The sequence below is a fragment of the Echinops telfairi genome, unplaced genomic scaffold (genome assembly GCF_000313985.2).
Source record: "Echinops telfairi isolate 266 unplaced genomic scaffold, ASM31398v2 ScPeMD7_9;HRSCAF=40, whole genome shotgun sequence".
Lineage (NCBI taxonomy): Eukaryota > Metazoa > Chordata > Mammalia > Afrosoricida > Tenrecidae > Echinops > Echinops telfairi.
The window spans coordinates 73249549-73265885 of NW_022103906.1; positions in this window are offsets into that span (position 1 = coordinate 73249549).

Below are 16337 nucleotides of genomic sequence, written 5' to 3' on the forward strand. Positions count from 1 at the left end.
AATCTGGTCAGTGAAACTAACCTCCGTCCTTCAAGAACATGGGGTCTGCATGGGTCTTCCTATCGTTCTTATCTTTTTCCAGTAGATTTGAACTACTAACATAGTGGTTGGCAGTTCAGTGCTTACTGAACAGGACTGTCAGTGCCCCTTCGTGTGTGTACACAATCCTTAATAATAATATCTCGTCTGAAGCAACTATTAATGTTGTGAGGTGCCTCTGAATTGATTCAGAATCAAAACAACTTTATGTGCAAAAGAACTAAACACTACCATGTCGTACACCACCTATGAACATTGCTATGCTTCGGCCACTGTGTCAAATCATCTCTACGATGGTTTTCCTATTTCATGCTTTCTTTACTTTACCAAGAATGATGCCCTTTTCCGGGGACTCGTCTATGTGGATAATGGGTCCAAAGCAGGGGAAATTAACCCCTCCTTCTAAGGAGCATCCAAGTACTTCTTCTAAGACATATATGTTTGTTCTTCGGAAAGTACCATGTATTCTTCACCAACACCATAATTCAAACAAACCAAGGCTTCTCTACTCATTACCCCACCTGCATATGTATAGGAGATGACTGAAAATATATGGCTTGAATGAGGCACACCTTAATTCTCAAAGTGATATATGTGTTGTTTAACACTTTAAATACATCTAGTGCAGCAGATTTGCCCAGTGCAATATGTCATTTGATTTCTTGGTTGCTACTTCTGTGTTCTAGGATCTTTGATGCCACTATCTTCGTATAGGTGAGTGTCTTGGATTATTTGTCCAGCATAAAAATTGGCTTAAGTGTTTTGAAAGAATGCAGTCTTGATGCATACCTTCTCTGATTTTCACTACATAGAATTCCTTTATTCTATGCAAAAGACCTCTTCTTGGTCTGTACACAAGTTCTACATAAGCATAAATGAGTTTTCAGGAATTCCTGTTCTTCTCAATGTTATCCATAGTTTATTATGATCCAAAATGCCTTTGCAAAGTCAAAAATATAAGCAAACATCTTTCTGATGTTCTCTACTTTCAGTTAAGATTCATCTGGAGTCAATAATGATATTCCTAATTACACATCTCTTATGAATTTGGCTTGAATTTCTGGCAACTCCTTGTTAATGTACTGCTGCAGTCGTTTTTTAATTATCTTCAGCAAAACTTTACTTGCTTGAGATATTATTGATGCTCTCTGGTAACTTCTGCATTCTGTTGTATCACCTTTTTTTGGTGTGGCCCCAAATATGGATCTTCCAGTCCACTGACCAGGTAGCTATCTTCCCTTTTCTTAGCATAGAAGAGAGAAAACTTCCAGTGCTGCATCAGAATATTGAAACATAAGTATTCATCAGTTCCAAGAGCTTTGATTTTCTCTAACATTTTCAGTGCCCCTTGGATTTCTTCCTTCAACACCATCAATTCTTGGTCACGTGCTACCTTATGGAAAGGCTGAATGTGGACTAGGTCCTTGAGGCACGGTGAGTCTGTTTATTCCTTCTATCTTCTTTTGATGCTTGCTTCATTGTTCAATATTTTGCGATATAACTCTTCATGATTGCAACTGAGGCTTGTTCATTTTTATCAGGTACAAGAGGCTGAGAAATACTGAGCTTTGGCTTTCTAACTGGTTTGGCTTTTTAACCCAAGGTCTTTGCACATTTCATTATAATTTTAGTTTTTCCTCTGCAGTTACCTTTTGAAATTTTCTGTTCAGTTATTTTACTTCATTTCCAATCACTTTAGAGGCTCTTTGTTCAAATCAAATTTCAGCCTCCTCTCATGTCTGCCTTGGTAATTTCTTTCTTGTCTTTGTATGATCATTTGCCTTCTTAATGTATAATATTCCTGATGTAAACCCACAGTCATTAGCATTAGCATTAAACATATCAAAGCTGTTGTTGATGGTCTAAATTCAAGTAGAATAAACTCAAAGTCATATTTTGGTTCTTGTGGACTTCCATTTAAAAATGGTCAATAGGAACTGGCCTTGTGTCTTACATTAAATCCAATTTATCAGAGAGCCTACAAATTGGTATGCCTACAGTCTCTCCAAAAGATTCAATTGGACAGCTCAGCAGGACACTGTCTGGTTCTTCTATTTGGAATTGTATGGAAGTCACATTCCAGTTTTCCTTTACTTCATCTAGTATTTTATCTTAAGAAACCAAATCTTAAAGCTACTTTACCCTTGGCTATAGCAACAGTAGCCCTGGTGGCATAATGGGTACAGACCAAGCCCTTCAAAATGACCAACTGCTCCATGGGAGAAAGATGGGGCTTTTTACTCCCCCAAAGAGTTACAGACTCAGAAACCCAAAGGGGCAGTTCTATCCAGTCCTACAGTGTCACTATGAACACGCATCAACTCCAACCCGATAGCAGTGAGAAAGAAATGATAGGAATTACAGTTGCCCATGTCAATTGTCATAGGTATGTAGGGTTTTAAAGCAAATTTTTTTGTTCCTATTGAATTGTAGGCAACCCTAAATCTTCATGATAATCAGAAAAATTGTCTTCTGTCATTGACTGTGGCAGTCACCTAATCTGGTGTCAATTTAAGGATTAAGAGTGTAGGGGTGGAGTCTAGGCTGTCAATCTGGAGATAGCCAATGAGACTTCAGTGTGGGCATGGCTTTCTCCTGAGAATTCTGGGAAATCTGGTACTTCCTCCTGGAGGTGGAAAACATTTCTCTCTCTCTGCCACTCCCTGGGAGACATTGCAGAAGACAAGCCACATGGATGCAACCAGACCTCTAAAGATGGAGAAGCCACAAAGAGACCCCTGCCAGCACTGAGATACTTGCAATGCCACTGGACCCAAAGACTTTATACCCACTTGCATTTGGCTTCATTGCAAATGTTTTGTGAGTCTGAAGAGGACTTTATAGACTGGTATCAGATAATTGGGCTAATATCAGACTTAAGGACTTGATCTGGACTGGGCTGGGATGTTTTCTCAATGCTCAATTCCTCTTGTATATAAATCTCTTTCTTATACACATGTGTGTCCATGGATTTGTTTCTCTAGTCTACCCAGACTAACACACTGTTGACCCATTGATATGGAAATTGCATTCAGCATAGTTATTACTTCAGATACTATAGAAACCGGCAACTTAAAACAAGCAGATGGTATTATAGCTTTAGATACAGTGAACCCTCCACCTCACACCCACCAGCAACCAGTATTTCTGATGTGTGTGTATGTGTGTGTGTTTTAAACTATAGTAACTCAAAAGATAAATCCCAAACATGGGTCATTCGAAGTAATAATTAAGAGGTTAAAATCTACTTGAACCTCTTGAATCTGGAGAGAGCACAATATATCAGCCACATAACACAACGGAAGATGGTTTCCAACCCCTTTTAGTATTGTCTTTCAATTGGCACCTCAATTAAGGTTTTAAATAGACAATTCAAAAAATTTATTGGGTCAGATACTTCTGGGTATTGGAGTATCTGGCTGGATCATTGAATCTTACCATTATTTATCTATTGCCACAGCTCCTTCTAAATAAAAGAAGTCTGAGACAATAGTTTGTAGGATTCATATCAGCCAACTCAATAGCCTATAAATCAGTGCACAGCGGTGCTTGCAGGGACTCTTCAGGCAAGGAACATAAACACATTCCAGTGAAAATAAATGTTGACCCCGCCAGTGGCTGTATGCTCAATCTCAAGGAAAAGTGCCAAATAGAAGGACGAGTGTCCGTGTCTGCTGCAGAGTCATGCATGAGGAGACGAAGTAGCTAGTGCCATAAAAAGACCTGACGTTAGAAAACCCGAAAAGGATAAGCACACTGGGCAGATCTCAAGCTGACAGAACTGAAGAAAAAATTCAAGACTTGGGTTGCAATATCAAAGAATTCTTTGGACAAAGTAACCAATAGGTATCTGTGAATTAATTTTTACTTAGGAATAAAGTCTTGGAAGTTATTATCAGCAAACATGAGGCCATCCCGGAGTAGAGTAAATCCTAACACCATCTGAGTGGTGGCCTATAAAATAGGAGAAAAGTACAGAACCAGAAATTGAGTAGTAGCCTTGTTAAAATATACAAGAGGTACCCCCCTCCAACAAAAATGGAAAAAAAACTCTACTGGGTGCTGAGCGGAGCTTTCCTATTCTCCTTTTTCCCACTAGGCAAGCATCAAGCAACTTGCTGTGAGTTAGTACACCCAATGGCATCGCCTGGGACGGTTCTCTCTGGTCACAGTGAATTTTTTGTAAAAGCAGTTTCACTCGAACCTCATTTTTTTATGATGGCTGATTTAAGAGAACAGCATGTGGCTGTGAATTTTTGTTTTTGGCTTGGGAAAAATGCTACAGAAACTGTTGTGATGTTGAACACAGCTTACTATGGAAAAAGCCCAAGTGGTTTTCTCATTTCCAAAAAGGTGAAATGTCGATTGATAACAAACTTCCTTCTGGATGTCTATCAACTTCTCCAACAGATGAAAATGTAGACAAAATCCATGCACTTGTGCTTTAAGACTGATGATAGACCATTGAAGAGACGGGAAAGTTATCTGGACTCTCTTGGAGCTCGGTTCAGTGAATTTTAACGGAAGGTTTGGGAATGAGAAAGGCCCCTGAGAAATGTGTGCCTCTGGTTATGACGGACTAGGAAAGAGAGTGTCGAGTATACATGCCATGCTTTGAAAGAACAGCTCGGAAGAAACCCAGACTTTTGTCCAAGGTCATTACTAGTGATGAGACATGGTGCTATTCTTCTGACATGGAAAACAAACTTCAATCAAGCTAGTAAAAGAAGCCATCATCACCTCACCCCAAAAAAGCTGGTCACGTGAAATCAAAGATCAAGATGATGCTCACTAAATGTTTTTGAGGGGATAGTGTGTTAGTCTGGGCAGACTAGAGAAACAAAGTCATAGACACTCATATGTGTATAAGGAAGGGCTTTATATACACGAAAGGTTGAATATTGAGAAAACATCTCAGCCCAGTTCAGATCAAGTCCATAAGTCCGATATTAAGCCATATGTCCAATATCAATCTACCAGTCTTCAGACTCACGGGACACATGCAAAGACGCCAAAGGCTGGAAGATCACAGGCCAGTGGATAGAAAGTCTTATGGATCCACTGACGTTGTAAGCATCTCAGCTCTGGCAGGGATCTCCACGTGGTTCCTTCAGCTCCAAAACTCTGACTGCCTCAGGGTAGCTTCATGTGGCTTCTCCTCAGAAATATCTGGCAGGGAGTGAGCCTTATCAGTAGAGAGTCTCCAAGGGAGTGAGCAGAGAGATAAAGTGCCTCTTGCCTCCAAGGAGGAAACACAGGAGTTCTCAGAATCCACAGGAGAAGACCATGACCATACATAGGCCTCATTGGATATATCCTAATTGACAGTCTAGACTCCACCTCTATACTCTTAATTCTCAAATTGACGCCAAATTATATAACTACCACAGACCACCCTTTGCCAATTTGACACTTTCACATAACTCTCCAGCCATATATAATTTTCAAACAAACAATAATAAAATCATATCTGTACCTAACAGGAGGAAACTAAAATGCATACAATTCAAAAATGTGCCACCTTCATTTAACCATAACATTCTATAAATGAACAAAACAAAAATATCCTATGCCTGAGAATTGCAATTAAGTAACACCTACAGCTTAGTCCTATAATCCTATGAATATATTCCCCCACCTACGTAAGTTTATAAGCCAACCACTTCATGCCTTTATGCTCCCAATTTGGGGTATCCAATTTCTATACTTCCCACTTACATCAACCCAGTGCTCTGAGGAGACAATCATATTCTTTGATGTGAAGAATCTTCATTCCAGTTGGAATATTGTGTGTCTGCATCCATAAGCAAAATCAAATCAAGACAGGTCTGCAGCAATATGTGCTAGTTTACAGGCTCAAAAATCTTCTCTTCATCTGACTGGGTTCTGGTCAACTCAATGTGGGCTGTCTCACTTAGCCTCACCTGGGTATCCATTGACCGCCTTGCCTTTAGGCCATGGCCCCATCACAAATTCTCAACAAGCCTATCCCCCTTATGCTAAGCCATGAACTTCAGAGCAGTCAACCCACTCTCATCTTCTGCTCTAGTTCTTGTAAACCAGGTCCACAGGGGTCACTGACCAGACTCAACCCATCCCTTATTCCTGTTTTTCTCCCACTTCCACTCAAAAAGTGGATCCAGGTGGTCACCTAGCAAGTATTTCAGCCTGTCCATAGTCTTAGAGAGGAGTTTTCTTCATGGTTCCAGATTTTTTCCAGCTTCTGACAAAAACCACAGTTCAAAATTCAAATATCCAAAGAATTCCTTTTCTTTCTTCAATCTGTCAAACAGCCCCCAGGCAAGTCTCTTAGAATGCAAATATCCTGAATACTCCAAAACAGTGGGTGGAGGTTATCTTCTCAAAACCTTCTTTGTAGGCATGTCCTAAACCCATTAAAGATCAAATTTTAATGGCTCAAGGCAAGTGGGCTCACAAGCTCTCTATTTTCATACTTCCCAATAATCACTTCTATAAATCCTTATATCAATACTAATAAACAGAAATCAGTATAAACAAAGTACAATCTGATACTAAACTCAATTCTTAAAACAGTCAAGTTCAATTCTTATTTAGCTTATCTTAATCCTTATCTAAACTATTCTATTGATACAAAATATGGGATTAGGCCTCTTGAGAACATCAAACCAGATCCAGGCCTCTCCTGTCCTACCCACCTTATTCACCTGACCTTGCTCCTTGGGACTTCTTTCTGTTTCCTCGAATGAAGAGGAAGACATGAAAGGATAACGATTTGACGATGTAGAATAGGTGAAGAAAAATATGAGGAAGGTGCTATCAGCCATCCAAAAATATGTGTTTGAACAATGTTTCCAAGAACAAAATAGCATATTTGATAAATGTATTGAGTAATGGAGTGTACTTTGAAGGTGAAAAGGTTGTTTTGCAAAAAAAATAAATAAATAATAGTAATAAAATTTAATACATAGCTTTGAAAAAAATTCTGGGTTTTTTTTTTTGGGGGGGGGGATACTCCCTCATATTTTCAAGCTAAGTAGTGGCTTGAGCTATCCAAGCTGATAGAAATAATAAAAGATCCCCTAAAGCATCTTCAGAGAGATTTGGTTGGGTCAACATTCTGATTTTGAACTACTAGACTTCAAATTGTGAGACAATAAATGTTATTATTTTAAGTTATCAACTTTGTGATAGATCATTTTTAGGGCAAACCTAGGAAGTTGACACCTTGATTTCTAAAGTTGGAAACAAGGAAAAGGGACAGTGGTGGGGAAATATGGCCATGGTGAGAGAAACAAAATTAGAGCTCACATGAACAAATTTTGCAAATGAAAGGACTTTTTCATTGCAAATACATTTTTTCAACAACAAACACAAAGATAATGGATTTCTCCAAACAAAATATACTGAAATCAGATTGACTACAAGAGACAATATCATCAGCCAAAATGAGGCCAGGGCCTGACTGTGGAACAGACCATCAATTGCGCATTTGAAAGTTCAGGTTAAAGCTGAAGAAACGTAAAACAAGTCCGCAAAAGCCAGACTGTGACTTTTAGAAGATCCCACTTGAATTTCAAGAAGATTTCAAGAATAAATTTGACTCATTGAACACTAATGAAGGAAGTCTTGATGAGCTGTGGAATGACATCAAGAACATCATACATGAAGAAAGCAGAGTCATTAAAAAGACCAAAGTGGATGTCAGAATAGACTTTGAAACTTGCTATTGTTCCTGGGGTAGCTAAAGCAAATGGGGGGAAAATGATTAATTAAAAGAGTTGAAAAGAAAATTTCAAAAAGAAATTTTGAGGAGACAAAGATAATGAAAAGACCTGAATTTAGAGAACCAAAAAAAGGAAGAACAAGTTAGACATCTCTCAAGGTGAAAGAACAGAAGAGAACTAATAATGTCTTGGGTTGCAATATCAAAGAATTATGTGGGCAAAATACTGAAGGATGCTGGAAGCATCAAAATAAGATGGGAAGGATGGATAGAATCACTATATCAGAAAGAACTAGTCAACATTCTACTTATTCAAGACAGAGTATAGGATGGGACTGACATAAGTCTCAGCTGAACTGAAGGCATTAGCTAAAAACAAAGGCCCATGAATTAATGGAATACCAGTTGAAATATTCCAACAGGCTGATGAAGCACTGGAAACACTCACTAGTCTATGTGAAGAAACAGAGAAGACACTTATCTGACCAACCTACTGGAAGAGATCCATGAGTGTACCCATTGCAAAGAAAGGTCACTCCACTGAATGCACAGACTACAGAACATTATCAATGATAGCACACCCAAGTAAAACTTTGCTGATGGTCTTTCAACAATGGTTGCAGCAGAACATTGACAGGCAGCTATCGGAAACACAAGCTGGAGTCAGAAAGATATCATTGCAGGAAAAAGATCTATCATTGCTGACATCAGCAGAATCTTGGCTGTAAACAGGGAATTACAGACAGAAAGAAAGAAAGAAAGAAAGAAAGAAAGAAAGAAAGAAAGAAAGAAAGAAAGAAAGAAAGAAAGAAAGAAAGAGGAAGGCAGGCAGGCAGGCAGGAAGGAAGGAAGGAAGGAAGGAAGGAAGGAAGGAAGGAAGGAAGGAAGAAAAGGATATTTACTTGTTTTGTACTGATTATTCAAAAGCATGGAAATTCCATTAGCCTTAATTGGACTATTTGGAACCTGTAAATGAATTGCGAGGCAATTGTGCAGACAGAACAAGGGAACATTGTATGGTTTAAAATCAGGAAAAGTGTGCAGCAGGGCTGTATCCAGTGGTGGGATTCAGCTGATTCACACCAGTTTGGCAGAAGGATACCTATGTTTTTTGATGAGTTCAGTGAACTGGTTTTTAAATGGCACTTGTAATAAGGGAACCCTTAGGTGGTATCTGGGCACCTTACTCTTCTTTAATGTTCATTTGAGCCTCAGCATATTCTAACTGCCCATAGTTCATGGGCAGTTTTATACCATCCATAGGTATAAAAAAATTAGATAAAATGATGCTTGTAATATTCATGGAACTCACTATACTTTGGGTGAAATACTATATTTTTGCTCCCTTGCATTTATTACTTCAGTAAACAAACATATAATGCAAAGAGGAAAAGTGCCCAACCACCACAAGGTGACACACTGTCATTCTCTTCAGCTTTGGGTTCATCCCTGATTCCCACGAGGTATTATTTTTAAATTCCTGAAAGTGTTCAAAGAGCTAAAATATTGTCAGAACAATGGCTGTAAATTCAGCAGAAACAGAAAGGGGTTTTTCAAAGATGAACATAATATGTTCAGAGAGGAGAAGTTGCCTGTTCAATACATCAAACACAGTGACTGTTACCTAATGCAAAGGTATTCAACTGTGTTGATCCAAACAAACTATGGAAAGACTTGAGAAGACTGGGAATTCCAGAACACCTAATTTTGCTCATGCATGACCTGTATTTGGAGCAAGAGGTGGTTTTATGATAGAACAAGGGAATATTGCCATCAGAAAAGAGGTGCATTAGAGTTGTCTCATCACCAAAGTTCTCAACCTTTATGCTGAGCAAATAACCAGAGAAGATGGATTATATGAAGAAGAAGGTGTCGCAGGCTTGGAGGAAGGCTTTTTAAAAGATACTGGATATGCAGAGGCCACAATCTTGCTTGGAGAGGGTGAAGAGGTCTTGAAGCATTTGCTCATGCAGATCCAGGGTTGCAACCTTCAGTATGAATTACAATGCAATATAAAGAAAATCCAAATCCTCACAACTGGACCAATAGGAAACATCCAGATAAACAGAGAAGAGGTTAAATTGTCAAGGATATTATCTTGCTTGTTGAAAAGAAAGAAGGTTATTTGGAGGACAACAGTGTGCCTCACCCAAGCCATGGTATTCTCAATCACCTCATAAGCATGTCAAAGTTGGACGTGCGATATGGAAGATCCAGAAGGAATAGATGCGTTTTAATGGTGGTGCTGTCAAAAATATTGAAAACACCAAGGCCTGCCAAATGAATCAAACAAATCTATCTCGGATGAAGTTAAGGCAGAATATTTCTTGAAAGCAAGTGGTCTCACGTGGGTTGGACATGCTATCAAGAGACACCAGTCCCTGGAAAACGACGCCATGTGGATTCTATGCCAATAAAATTGTTCTAAGATTTTAAAAATATTTTCCAATCAACACAGTGGCATGTGAGAGCCTCTGCTGTTAGTGTAACATGCTGTCAAATTGGTTCTCCCTCCCAGTGACCGCCCATATACAACAGAACAAGACACTGGCCAGTCATTCACCAGCTTCACAATTGTTATTACGTTTTTGAGCATTTGCTGGGCCTATCACCTTCAAGAGCAGGGTCATCTCAGTAGGTTATCGCAACTGTTTTGAAGGAATTCAAAAGAATAATCTTCATAGACTTGCTCAAAGGACACAGGATGATTATAGAGGCTTATTATAACGGCTTTTTAAATGAAAACTCAATTTAAAAATAAATCAGGAGCGAGGTACTGAGAAATTGTTTTCTATCTAGAAAATGTACTTGCTCAGTCTTTGAGGGTAGCAAGTAGAAACTTATCCATCTACCCTACCAGCCTGATCCTGCCCCTTTAGACTTCGTTTTGTTCTCCAAACTCAATGAGCAATGACAAGGGACATGGATTGTGTCTCCCAAAGGTCCCACAGCGATCATTTTGAAGTGGTACAAATCAAAGAGCATGGAATTCTTTTTTTTTGAGGGGGGGGTGTGTGTTAAAGAAGTGGAAGCACTGCCTTTAAAAGTGTACGGACCTAAATGGAGACTAAGTGGAGAAATAAGAGCGTCACCTATTGATATTTCTGTTTAAAAGGGGGTTCTTTGATTTTGTAGCAATGCTGATTTTACTTACCCCCATAGCAATGGTAGACAGGATTTAAGGTAGATATAGAATACACTGAGGTGATGCGGATGCTCATAGCTGGATTCTACCATAACCACCGGAGCACAAAAGGATTTCCAGAGCAGTTGAGATCAGGCCTTTCTAAGTATCTTAAATCATTTAACACGCTGCTGAAATCGTCTAGGAATGACTTTCTAAAATTTGGAGCTCTTACCCACTCCTTAAAAAAATCACTCATAATAATTCGTTAGGACAAAGTGGAACTGCTCCTCAAAGTCTCAGAAACTACAACTTTAGCGGGGTGTCTCATCTTTCTCCCACAGCATGGCCGGTGGGTTTGAACCACTGACCTTTCAGCTATCGGTCTAATGTTTAACCCACTGTGGTGTCATATATAATGAAAAGCTGATAGCTTCCATAGATATTTATGAGGAAGCTGTCCAGAAGGCACAATAAGATGTGATTAATATATATGATTTGCTAAATGTTCCCCCTCCTACTTCAAGGTATCCTATAACAAAATGTCCCCTTGGGAAAATTAAACTTTAAAAATGTCGGTTTATGCATAAGTGGCCTTCCTTGCTGTAAGATTGCCATCTTAAAATGCAAGTCCGTGTCTATGCTATGGGCAACTGGGCACCAGAGAAAAGCCATGCGGCAGCATCTGGATCAAGGCTAACCTAACTTGGACCATTCTGATTTTCCCTTGGTGCTACATGCTAAGAAAATGTTAGTCAAAACAGAACTCTAGTCGATGAATAAATAGAACTTGGCATATAAAATGAAATACTTAGCATTAGGCTGAACTCCTAACTCATGAAATTGTTTTATAAATAGGAAGTGTTTAGCCCTTTTTAAAATGTGTGGTCCTTTTGAAAACACCCTGAGGGGCATTGCATGACACGATAGGGGTCATGCTTACCTTCGTCTCTGTAGATACCACTGCATGAGTGGGAAAGGGCATGCTAACAAGAGACCCTCATAAGGGAACTGGTCAGTTTTGCCATTCTGATGGATCAAAGAGGAATCATTTCAGAAGCAGCATGGGGCGGGGGTGGGTGTCTCATGACCATCAAGAAGGAAGAGTCAGGAATGACTCCTAATCCCGCCGCTCTGAAACTTCCATCCAGGAGAGAAAGAACAGCGATGTCGGAGTAATTGAGGGAAGTGGGCAGGAAGCAGTGGCAGCAGACACAAGACCCAGAGCATGAGATGGCAGTGAGCTCCTGGCCCAGCGCATGAGCAAAACTGAGTGCTTCCAGCGAATGAGCTCCGGAACACTGTTGCTGGCCAGGCCAGAAGCCAAGGGGTTGCTTGGAACAGAAGCCCTGTAGGGAAAAGAAAACCACAAAACAAAAAACCTCTATCTGAACTATTTCTGATCCAGAATGAATCCGTTAACTTCCTGAACAGGCATTGTGAGGATTATCTATGAGTCCTCTGTGGCAATTACAGTGGATTCCAGAACCCAGCAATGAAGCGGGGTGCTTTGGAAGGCACCATCGGAGTCAGAGTAGGATAAGAAGATTGGAGGGGGAGGCAATGTCTGACGTCTGCATCATAGGAATAGCCTTTGGGCAGATATGGACCTGAATTCGATCTCTTTTTTTTTAACTTTTGGAATCAGAGGAAGCTAGACACTGCCTTTATGCCATGTTTTCTTTTTAAAGTCATTTTATTGGGGGTTCATGCAACTCTTATCACAATCCATACTTATATACATCGTGTCAAGCACATTTGTGCATTCATTGCGCTCATCATTCTGAAAACATTTGCTCTCCACCTAAGCCCCCCCAGCATCAGCTCATTTTCCCCTCCCTCCCTCTCCCCCTCCCTCATGAACCCTTGATAATTTATAAATTATTATTTTGTCATATCTTGCCTTGTCCGACATCTCCTTCCACCCACTTTTCTGTTGTCTGTCCCCTAGGGAGGAGGTCACATGTAGATCCTTGTAATCAGTTCCCCCTTTCCAACCTACCTTCCTTCTACCCACCCAGTATCACAACCCACACCACTGGTCCTGAAGGGATCATCCACCCTGTGTTCCCTGCGTTTCCAATTCCTATCTGTACCAGTGTACATCCTCTGGTCTAGACAGATTTATAAGGTAGAATTGGGATCATGATAGTGGGAGGAGGAAGCATTTAGGAACTAGAGGAAAGTTGTATGTTTCATCATTGCTACATCGCACCCTGGCTGGCTCATCTCCTCCCCGAGACCCTTCTGTAAGGGGATGCCCAGTGGCCTACAAATGAGCTTTGGGTCTCCACTCTGCACTCCCCCCCTCATTCACCATGATAAGGTTTTTTGTTCTGAGGATGCCTGATACCTGATCCCTTTGACACCTCGTGATCGCACAGACTGGTGTGCTCCTTCCATGTGAGCATTGTTGCTTCTGAGCCAGATGGCTGCTTGTTTACCTTCAAGCCTTTAAGACCCCAGATGCTATACCTTTTGATAGCCGGGCACCATCAGCTTTCTTCACCACATTTGCTTATTCACCTGCTTTGTCTTCAGTAATTGTGTCAGGAGGGTGAGCATCATAGAATGACAATTTAATAGAAGAAAATATTGCATTGAGGGAGTACTTGAGTGGAGGCCCAATGTCCTTCTGTTACCTTAATACTAAACCTATAAATATATGTACATAGATCTATTTCCCCATCCTCATATATAAATATATTTGCATATGTACATTCCTTCTTTTAGACCTCTATGAATGCCCTTTGCCTCCTAGCTCTTCCCTCTATTTCCTTTGACTTTCCTCTTGCCCCACTATCATGCTCAGTCTTCATTTGGGTTTCAGTAATTCCACTTGGTTACATTACCCTTGATCACACTCTACCAGGCCTCCTACACTCTTCTCACCACTGATTTGGATCACTTGATGTTCCCTTGTGCCTGGGTTTGTTAACACCACTACCTTTCCCCCCACCTTCCCCTCTCCCGTGTCTCCCCGGAACTGTCAGTCCCGTTTTCTCCTCTAGATTGTTCATCCAGCCTATCCTATTTAGACGACCTGCAGACATAATAACATGCACAAAAACAAGAAAGAGCAAAACCAAGCAACAATATACAATGAAACAACAACAACAAACCAATGGCAGAAAAACAAAACACAGCACAATAAGAAAGAAAAGCTTGTAGTTAGTTCAAGGACTGTTTGTTGACATTTAGGAGTGTTTTCCAGTCAATTGTGTTGGGGCACCATGCCCTGGCCCAAAGTCCACTTTCAGCATTCCCTCACCACTCCGTTTCTTTGCTTTTCTCTTGCACCCCCTTAGTGTTTTGCCTCGGTGTGGCGGGATCAGTTCAGGCTCAATTCCGACACTGTGTCTCCGGTGTTGTCCCCTGTAGGGCTCTCGGTCAGTGAGGGACATCGTGTCTCATAGTGGGGCCAGCCATGTGGTCCTCTCTGTGGACTGGCTGCTCTAATTGGGAACATCGTCCTCAAGGCCTGGTGGGCCTGGAGGTGCTCCACTCTCTCCTCCTCTCCCTTCATCTGTTCCAGTGTGCTCTGATCAGATAAGTCCCTCTCCCGGAGGTGCAGATTCAATGCTGTCCTCTGAAATAAATTCTTCTGGTGGGGGGAGGGGGGGAGTGTTCTCTTTCTTTTTTAAAGAAGTGTTTGTTTGTTTTTAATTATTTAGTGCTTCCTGAGAAGATGCTATTAGTCAAAGAATTAAACATGTTTTCTTTCCCCTTACTTAATTCCCACCAAAATGTAGCAATATCATTTTCCCTCTGGAGAGTGCAGGTGGTAAGCAGGAAGTAGAATGAAGTCTCTAAAGAACGTATTCTGCATTTTCCCTTTTCATCCCATTCCATCGCTTCCTTTAAACACCATTCTTCTTTCGAAGCATCCAGTGTCTCCAATTCACACTGGGAGAGATGGGAAGCAAGGAAGGGCCTGCAAAAATAATTAAATAAAGGTCTCCAAAAAGAAAAAAAACACCTCAAACTCAAAAAGTCACCCATGAAAACACTTCACCTCAAAAATCTACTGCTAATTTGCCTTGGATTTACATTCAATCCAAACTTCATTATCAAGTCCTTTCATAACATAAACACTGCTTCTCCCCCTCTCTCCTATCCTATGCTGTGAAATCCTGATTCCCATCTATGTCATTCACTCCCCCACTGCCACCAAGTCCAGAGCCACTCACAGCAACTCACTGTGAGTCTCTGAGACTATACGTCAATACAGGAGTAGAAAGCCGTCTTTCTCCCTGGGAGCAGTTGGTGGCTTTGAACTACTGCCTTTATGATGAGCAGCCAAATGCATAGCCACTACAACACCAGGGCTCCTCCCCTTCTGGGTAATGATTCACTATCTGCTCCCCATTGCTCCTCTTCCTGGGGCCTTTACCTTTTCCCCTCCGAGACTGTCAGAAGATGTTAGAAGTGAGGGAAGAGTAGGCATAAGGCCTCAAACTCAAACCACTGTCTTTGAGTCAACCCCTGAGACAGTGTAAGGTGGCAGTAGCCTAGCCAGTGAGCTCCTCCAAGGAATCCAGCCTTATTCAGCATTGTGTTATGTGCCTTCAGCATGACAAGTGTGGGCCAAAAGTAGCCTGGCATTAGTGGGACCATTGGATGAAGACAAGGAGAATCAAAGTGACTTTCTCCCTGTGACAAACCAGTTTTACAGCATGGGCCCAAGCTATCCACGGCCTGCTAAATAGATGAAAATGTTCCCTCTCCCCAACCCACTTGGCACGTGGCTTACTCCAGTGGTTTCTCAGACAAGCAAGGCTAAGCTGCCTGACACCATCCAGTCATACCTGGTCGGACAAGCTCTATGCATGGATAGATGCCACTAAGAAGCTATCCTGGGTCAAGAGATAGACCTGCTATTCCAAACTAACAACTTGCCCCAGAGCGCTCACTTAGATGAATGGAGCCATTTCTAAGCAGGCAACGGAAAGACAGAAATAAAGATGAGCTAAGGAGTGCTGCCTCAGCCCTTTCAGTGGAGCCCAGTCTGTGGACTGACAGCCACTGTTGTCAAGTGCTCACCACATTTACTTGGATAAGCTGTTACCCGGCGCTGGAAAGCACTGGAAGTTTTCTTGGCCTGTGGCCATTCGTTACTAGGAAGAAAAATCACCTTCCTCTTTGGAGCGCTTTTTTCACCATGGCCCGTTGGCCATGACTGATGTTGCTTTCAGTAAAGCAGTTAAAACTGTTTAACCTCAGAAAGCCTCATCCAGAGAAAGTGCTCGCTGTAGTTAAGATAAAATCCCGGGAGGCAGAACTGGGGCAGGAGGGGAGGAACCCTCTTCACACCTGCCCTTACCATCTTCCTAACACCTGAGCATCTAAGACCCTTCTCTCACAATACAGAGGCTTTTTTGTTTTGTTTTGTTTTAACATTTTATTAGGGGCTCATACAACTGTTATCCCAATCCATACACACATCAATTATGTAAAGCGCATTTGTAC